Genomic DNA, 9132 nt, shown 5'->3' on the forward strand with positions numbered 1-9132 from the left:
AGGGATACTTGAGGCAAATTCTAAGTTCCAGAAATCTCAAAACTTGCCTTTAATTCTAAATTCTAAATTCTAAGCAACAATAATCTCAAAACTTGCCTTTAATTGGTTACGCTTGATCACATCCGCAATTGTCACCAAGTCCAAAACCTGCATGATAACCAAATATACATCCAATGGAAATCAGAGATGTTTTCATTGAAGTGAGAAAGGCAAACTTGTGGGATACGTTTTTTAGAAGCAAGAGAGGATGCTTACAAATCTCGCATGTTCTTCACTCTTGATATGAGTGGTGAAATCTTCAAAGCTTTGGGCTTCAAAAAAGCAGATTGAGCAAGACCAGGGAGATTCACCCGTTTCACTGCACTTGTCCTGAAGAGCAAGTCTTTTTGTCTCATGTTTAGACCCTGAATCCATATCATCCATCTGTTAAGAAAACCAACTAAATCAGAATGGTTCTTTCAAAGCTACGTGAGAGTGAGAGAGGAAAAGGTCAAAAACACGTACTAGTAAGTTTGTCCAGAGCCACTCTTTATAAACACCAGACAGAAAGCTATCCCAGAGCCAGTCTGGAGCTGGATGGCGTTGAGGATATGCCAGAAGAATCTTGTATCCCTCATTTTCTAAGAGGTAAAGAGTACGAGCTAGGGAGTCCAGTTCCTTAGGACCAGATATGAGCATTATATTAGCCGGAGGGGGATTCTTCTCCATCCACTTAAACAAATTCGTTTGAAGTTCTGTTTCAGTAAAAGCAATGTTGGATCTACGTATTAAACCCTGATGTACAAATAATTATAGAAAAGAAGAATTTTTTTGAACCTTTGGAGTATATAAGAGCGATTCCAGTGGAAGATAGCTCTCGCAAGACATCATCGTCAGGGGCATTAGGGTTGTGTGTTAGTCTGCCAATGGCAGTCATAATGACAGGACCAGAGACCCCTGAATTCTTCAAAGCCGATACTATTCTCGGTCGGACTTGACGGGGATCTAAACCCGTGGGAATCGGACAGCTGCTTATGTTCCACCACACCAACGTTTTCACCACCTCCTCCTCCTGCATTGTCATGTTGTGTGCATCATCTCCTATTTATTTATTCAACCTAAAAGATTCAAAACATCATATTCAAAACAAAATTAACAGTTAGGGTCTCTAATCAAGAACCTAAACCTTCTCTATTCAAACATCAGATTAAGCATTCGGAGAGATTGACACGTTTAAATCAAGATCACCACCTCGTTCCGTGTCAAATCTGAAACGCGAAAGAGAAACTAAAAATGAGAAAAACGATTAATTTGGAAATGAAGCTGACTACATAAAAGAAAAATTAGTCGTATGGAAAACAATAAACTTAAAATTAAGATAATTAGATCATTTTAATCACAAAATTGAGAAACATTTTTACATATTCAAATGAAATAGATTGAATAAAGATGAGTGAGTAAATTATGTGTACATTTTTTTATTTTTTTTTGGTCAATTTTTATAGTTAAAGACTGGAGAAAAATCCTGGCTACGCGCCATATCGCGATATACTCTTCTAAATTATTTAATTTAGTTTTACATTTCTTTTTTTAATCATATGACGGCATATTAACAAAAATGACATACAATATGTGGTACTATATATTTCTCATATTTTTCTGTGGTAATTATATTTAGAAAATGAATTTCATTTTTATTTATTATTAGTCTGAATAATTTATCTTTTCATAGTTTCTATACTTTTTGATAAGATAAAAAAATGGTTAAATATTTATTCCCAAGAATATACATCTTCACTTTTCTCTTATCAAGATGTAGACACCATTGAGTAATCCTAAATAGAAAAATATTGGCTAGAAAAGTCTACGAGGCATGAGCAATTCCTTTTAGGCTTTCTAGATTCTCCAGTCATCATATGCCGTCAATGTATGTAAAACAAATTATGATACAAGAAACTTACTCCTTAGAACATGTGCATTCGTGAGAGATCAATTGAGTTTTTCATCATAAAATATTAACGTTTTTAACGTATAAAATTTTGAGAAGTCTTTATTAATATTAGGATAGTGTCCCGTGCTGTCCCGTGAGATTATTTTTTGTATTTTTTATTTTAATTATTTTTAAGATAATTTGTATGGTGTTTGTAATTAAAAATCATTATTAATATAGTTTGTGAAAATTTTTTATTGGTAATATTTTGTTTTAGGTTTTTGTTAGAATTTGTTTCTGGTTATTTTTTATTTTATTATTGTAATGAAATTATAGACTAAAATCAAATTTTTTTTTTTTTGTGTTATGATTCATTGGAGAACCATTGTTAGTGTTAGCTTTATAATCATAGCTCACAAAATATATTTACAAATCACTGTTAAAAAGTAACCATACTTGGAATATACTCTATACGCAAATGCAACAAAAATAAACAAACAATTTGATTAGTTTTATACACATCATACAAAATGGGTATGTGGAGTATTTTTTGTAAGATGTGTTTAAAACTAATCAAGTAAACAATATTTTGGTGTTTCAGTCTCTAAAACTTAACAAACTAATGTTATTTACTCTAGAATCATGGTCCCTTACATTATCTTTTGGAGAGAATCAAGAGGATTAGTATCTCTATTGGAGAGTTTATACGAAACTGTTTTGAGTAATATTTTTTGTGAATATTTCATGAAAAAACTGAAACAAGACATATATAAATGAGAAGACACTCATACTCACCTCTATTGTCTTCTCACTAAATCTCGGTTAGAACTCAGTCTTTCTCAAGGACAAACGTATAATTTGTACTGTTGTAAAAAAAATGATATACATTACTATATAAAATGATGAATGTATTGTACAGTGATTGTATTTGTTTTTTCCTTATGTTTTTACTTTATGTGTATAACTTTTTACAAATAATTAATTTTTTTTAACAGATAATTAATTTGTCTTTATATTGTAATATATATATATATGTGTGTATATATTCATCGACTATCATACTTAATAAAACCTTTTATATGAATATAAAAATTTAAGATGATTTAAGATTTATAGTTTTTTATTTGCTCCCATTATAGTAGTTTTATTTTACTATTTCAAATGCATGCATTAATAAATACATGTTACAGATATTAGTTTTACATAGTAAATATATTGTAAAGTCTCTACATGTTTACATTTATAAATAATAGTGACGTAAAGTCCCTGCATATATTTTGTATGCACTCGTGTAGACAATATTTCACGTAATCTTTCCAAACTCTTAACGTCGTCATACCACTTAAATGGTTTGTTGCATTTGTCTAAAAATCATATGCAGCTTCTAAAGGAAAGCATTGAAAAAAATTCTAGGCCGGAAAGTAATATAAATGCCCTTTAATAAACTTTATTTTGAGAAGAGAACATTGTGCTTTGTGCATTTCCAAAACTCATGTTAACATGGCAAAGCCAAAATCAATTCCAATTCTTTGAATGACCAACTAAATCCACAATAGTGGTCTAACGCAATATTATGCAAGTTAAGCAATAATTAGGAACAAAACTAATACCAAACAAAATAAGAGCAATAGTCTGACTCTGAACAATACGCTAAGATTATGAGATTTGCTTTAATAGGTTGTGTAAACATCATCAAGAGACAAAGACTAATATCTGGCATGCCTTCAATTTTATCTCTCAATGACAAATCCATATCATTCTTCCATCATCAAACTCTACTTTTGAAAGCCCTCTCGCCTGAAAATATATAACGGCTTGTTTGTTTCGCAGTCGCAGGTACCTGCGGCAGCGGCAAAAGCAAGTATGGTTGTTCGTTTGCTTGCCGCAGGTACCTGCGTCATGACGATGCGGCAAACGCTGTGACCTGCATCTAATATTTTTAAATGTTGTTTCGATTCAACGGTTAAAAACATAGACGCAGCCGCCTGCATCAACCAAACTAACAAGCCCAATTTCTTATCATGAGATCTAAGAAACCCAATCAACAATACGGAAGAAACAAATCATCAGTTTTTTAAAATATTGCCTTTTGATCTAAAATTAGGTCACGGGAAAAAAAAAACTATTTGATAGCAATCTTTTGAAGTTTTGGAATTTCTTCAAGTAATCGAGATTTGATTCTTCAAATCTCTGCATTCATCGCCGCAATTGTCGCCTCCTCTGTTTTTATAATGCTCCTCTCCATTTACAAAAGAAAAAAACAAATTCACAAAAACAAAACAAAATCGGATAAATGTAATTAAAGAATAGTTGTAAGAAATCGTCTTTCCTTATTGGTTGTCATGGTGTTACCCATGTAATTTAATAGGAGTTTACCATTAATCAAAGCACATTTGAAGCAGTCTTCTCTTAAGTCTAATAGTGTTATCACAACTGCAAGAGAACAAAACATCCGTAGTGGATTAAAAGGAGACAAAAACTTAAAAAAAAATGAAGCTTTCTTCTTTTTGTGTCGGATACTGCAGAATCTTGAACTATATGCTTCACTGTGAGGGTTTTCGGGGACCAAGCACGACAGTTGACGGAGTTGCTACCGCGTATGTTCGATGGCGCGTCCTTATTTTTTAGAACTTAAGTCAAATGCCCGCATTCGTGGCTCGTGGCATTTCTTTACATATTCACATATTTATAATTTTACACAACTACATGAAACACACCAAACCAAATCAATCCATGTGAAAAGTTCAAGTTTAGTATTTGATTTATTCTTCATGGACCAACTAACTTGGACTATTTAGATTTAAACTTGGTTTGCTAAATATATTTTGACTGGGCCGGTTAACTCTTATAGATTTTGTAACATTTTATTTTTTATGGTCTTTAATAGAATATCAATTAAATAAAAAGAATAAAGTGACGTGGAACAGATGATTATTATTGGAATAGAATGATGAGCTGTATTAATTAAAATATTTTCATTGGTTACCTGTTTTAATTAATGTATCATCTTTAGAATGCTTCCCAATGCAGATGTGTCATGCTCTCCAGAAAAACATTCAAGTTTTATTGTATTGATTAATTGTGTGTCCATTGAGTTTCTCACCAATATAATATTTTATTGTAATTTAATATTTTGTGTAAGTTTTTTGAATTTTTATTTTATTTAATTATTTTGCATTTTATCATAAATTCTAGAAAAAGTTATTCATTTTAAAAAAAACATATTAAGTTATTTATTAAATTCATTTAATTTTATTAATTAGTTATTTTTATATGATATTATCAATGATAAAATTATAAATACTAATATAGTTAGTGAAAGTTTCACAATACTATTTTTTTCTCAACTCTCAAAATTTTTTTAATCATACTAATATTTTTATTGTATCAACTAATATTAATTTTAAATAATATAAATATATAATATAAAATTATGAATAATGGAACTTGTTAGAAAACTAATTTTATTAGAGACCTTAAGAACCGATTCTCCTATTTTTCATTAAAATAATATTATTTTTTATTTTTCATTTGTTTTAGTTATGAAAAACTCTACCAGTAACTACCAATGCACATAACCTTAGTATATTCATCCTTTTCTGACTTCTTAAGCGTAGTTACACGTAAGTTTGTTTTTTTGGGAGATTCTATGTCACTTTTCAAAAATATACTTTCATGGTGTCCATTTTCAAAAATACTCATTTTTAATATATAAAATGATTAAATTATAAACCTTAAACCCTAAATATTAAACCCTATCTCTTAAAATCTATACCCTAAATATGAAATAAAGAACCCAAACCTATAAAAAAATTAAGAATTAATTTAAAATATTGTAATTATGTAAAAGAGTATAAAAATAAAAATGTTCAAAAAAGGGTATTTTTGAAAAGGATATCTCAAAAACGGTATTTTTAACAAATTTCCTTGTTTTTTTCATGTACGTACAAATTGGAGTAATCTCTTCAAAAGGAAACAGAGACCATAACATGTATCCTTGTGTTGTACGAGAATATGTTGATGAAGAATATGATCGATATTTTTTTTTCGCTAAGTTCATCTCTATATTTGTTTCTATACCCTATTTTAAAGTAAATTTGTTCCAATCCACCTATATTTTCACCTTTATATATAAAGAAATTAAAAAAAAAAATCTAGAAGAAAAAATAGAGTTATCTATTATAGAGAAATACATTAAAGTAAAAATCATCTCTATTGTATAGTTCTTCTATAATACATTGGAGATGGTCTAACAAAATAGTATCGCTATATTCACAAATTTTGGACCTAGATGATTTTTGAACCAGGTCAACATAACTATAGAAAAAAACTTTGATAGAGCAAATATGTTTTTTCTCAATAACAAGTAGGGAAATTAAAAAAAATATCTGACCTTCCTTCCTTGTACCTAGGTCAACCTAAAGAAAATAATATAAACAATACTACGTACAGTTCGTACATATACAAAATTTCAATTTTGATTGTTGATGCTGGAGATTTGTAGAAAACAAAATATTTGCTTGCATTCTACATCAGGGGATCCATGAGATGGCATTACCATTCAAACACTTTGGTTTTTGACCTTTGCTTCTCTCAAATAAGTCTAGTAGTGCTCTTGTTACAATTAGCCTTCACAATAAATAAATACACGAGATAAGACCAGGTCCTTTCGTTTCATCACTGCTCGATTTTGCAAGATCCCCATCGACTTGATTATTCCTCAGCTAGTCAGCTGTTACCATAAAAATCATAAGGGAACAAATATTTCGAGCGAAGTTAAAGATTGAAGAGAACGGGGTCTAGGATCGGAAAAGGAAGATGTGATTAATTAAATTTGCTAAAATTTGTAAAAGATGAAGTAAAAGGTTATCACTATCTTAAACCAAGTTGGAGGAAGATAAAGATTAAGAAAGAAGTGGAGACAATTTGGTTTTCCTTCACGAGAAGGAAACGATATATTGGCTTTAAGAGTAATTAAATCAATTGATTTGTATTTTGAGAATGAACCGATCACTACACACCAATCATTCTGAGTCCAAACTCCTTGTTTCAAAACTCCTTCTAAATCAATTGATTATTTGATGTTACTCCCGGCTTGGATTCGTCTTCGTAATATTCCAGTTAACTACTATACTAAAGACACGATTCAAGAGATTGCGGAGTGTGTAGGACAAGTCTTGCAGGTAGTCTTCGATCAGGAGAAATCTCAAGTTCAAGACTATGTTAGGGTGCGTGTGTTGTTAGATGTCTCAAATCCTTTGCGTAATTCTAAAGAAGTACAGTTACCATCAGGGGAGATTGTTTTAGTTTCTTTTGATTATGAAAGGATCAGGAAAAGATGCTTTCAATGTCAAAGACTAACTCATGAGAAGAATAGATGCTCTTTCAAGCAGTCAGTTATAAAAGAACCTTCCTCCTTGGTTTCTAAGGATCAAGAAAAATTGAAAGGGATCGCTCTGAAAGATATAGAGCAACCGAAGGAGAACTCTATGGATATAAAAATAATGGCCGATGCGATGAAAAGTGCTTCAAATCAAAGTAACCTTGTGGTATTAAAATCAGTTGATGAAGATGAGTCAGAAGCTTTGTCAGACTTGGATCTTCTTCTCGGCTTTAGTACAGGAAGTATGGAGGCTAGTTCTTCGGGAACAGTTCCACTAGAGAATAACAAAAGGAAGATGCAAACTTCATGTTCTAGAAAAGCTAAAAAGGTCAAACAACTACCTATGAAGGAAAAGGTTAGTGAACTACTCTCTCAAAATCAGTTTGAGAAAGTCTTTAAAAGGAAAGCATAATAAACAAGGAAAGTGTATACAAAGTGTATGAAGGCAGATAATAATCCGGTGGTTCCTTGTGAACCGCCGTTGGATCAGTAAGGCGTCTTAAGTTGGAATTGCCAAGGTTTGAGGAATCCTTGGACAATTCGACATCTAAAGGAGATGAGAAAGGATCATTTCCCAGATATTTTATTCCTCATGGAGACTATGAATTCAGATGAGTTTGTTTTAAAAATTTTTAGTTGGCTTGGTTATGATTATGTGCATACAGTAGAACCGGAAGGAAGAAGTGGTGGCTTGGCGATTTTCTGGAAAAATCATTTGGAGATTGAAATTCTTTTTGAAGACAAAAATCTCCTAGACTTGAAGGTATCACAACATAATAAAAGTTGGTTTGTGTCTTGTGTTTATGGTCATCCGGTGATGAATCTCAGACCTCTTTTGTGGGAAAGATTGAGTAGTATTGGTGTTGATAGGAAAGAAGCTTGGTGTATGATAGGAGATTTTAATGAAATCCTTTCTAATAAGGATAAGTTAGGTGGCCCTAGACGTTTGATCTCTTCATTTCAGTCTTTTCAAGATATGTTGAAGAACTGTGACATGCATGAATTGGGGAGCTCAGGGAATAGTTATACGTGGGGAGGAACACGGAATGATCAATGGGTTCAATGTAAACTTGATCGATGTTTTGGAAATTCCTCTTGGTTTTCTATGTTTCCAAATTCTCATCAATGGTTCCTTGAGAATATTGGATCTGATCATAGACCGGTACTGGTAATCTTTATTAATGATCAGGAAACTTTTAGAGGACAGTTTCGCTTTGACAAAAGATTGGCTGATAATCTTGCTTGTATTGAAGCTATTTGCAGATCTTGGAATAATGAAATCTCTAAAGGTACGCATTCTACTATCTTTAGTATTGCGGAATGTAGAAGAGCTATCAGTGTTTGGAAAAAAACTTCTGATACTAATTCTCAGAATAGAATCAAGAGGTTGAGAAAAGAGCTAGATGATCATAAAAGTGCTCAATTTCCCTGTTGGCCTAAAATTGCGGTTATTAAAGAACAATTGGGATTCGCTTACAATGAAGAGGAAGCCTATTGGAGACAAAAAAAGTCGAGAGAAATGGTTGTGTGAAGGAGACAAGAATACAAGGTTTTTTCATGCAGTAGTAAATTCCAACAGAGTGAGAAATTCCTTGAGTTTTCTATTGGATGAGAATGGAAATGAACAGACATCAAATAGAGAAAAAGGAAAGGTTGCAACCTTATTCTTTGAGAATCTTTTTACTTCTTCTTATCCAAGTTCTACCAGTGCTTATTTGGAAGGTTTTCAAGTTAAAGTGTCATCAGTCATGAATCAGGAGCTAACTCAAGATGTTACGGAAGAGGAGATCTATAATGCAGTTTTTTCAATTAATAGTGAGAAGGCCCCAGGTCCGGATGG

This window comes from Camelina sativa, chromosome 10 (assembly GCF_000633955.1).
Source record: "Camelina sativa cultivar DH55 chromosome 10, Cs, whole genome shotgun sequence".
Lineage (NCBI taxonomy): Eukaryota > Viridiplantae > Streptophyta > Magnoliopsida > Brassicales > Brassicaceae > Camelina > Camelina sativa.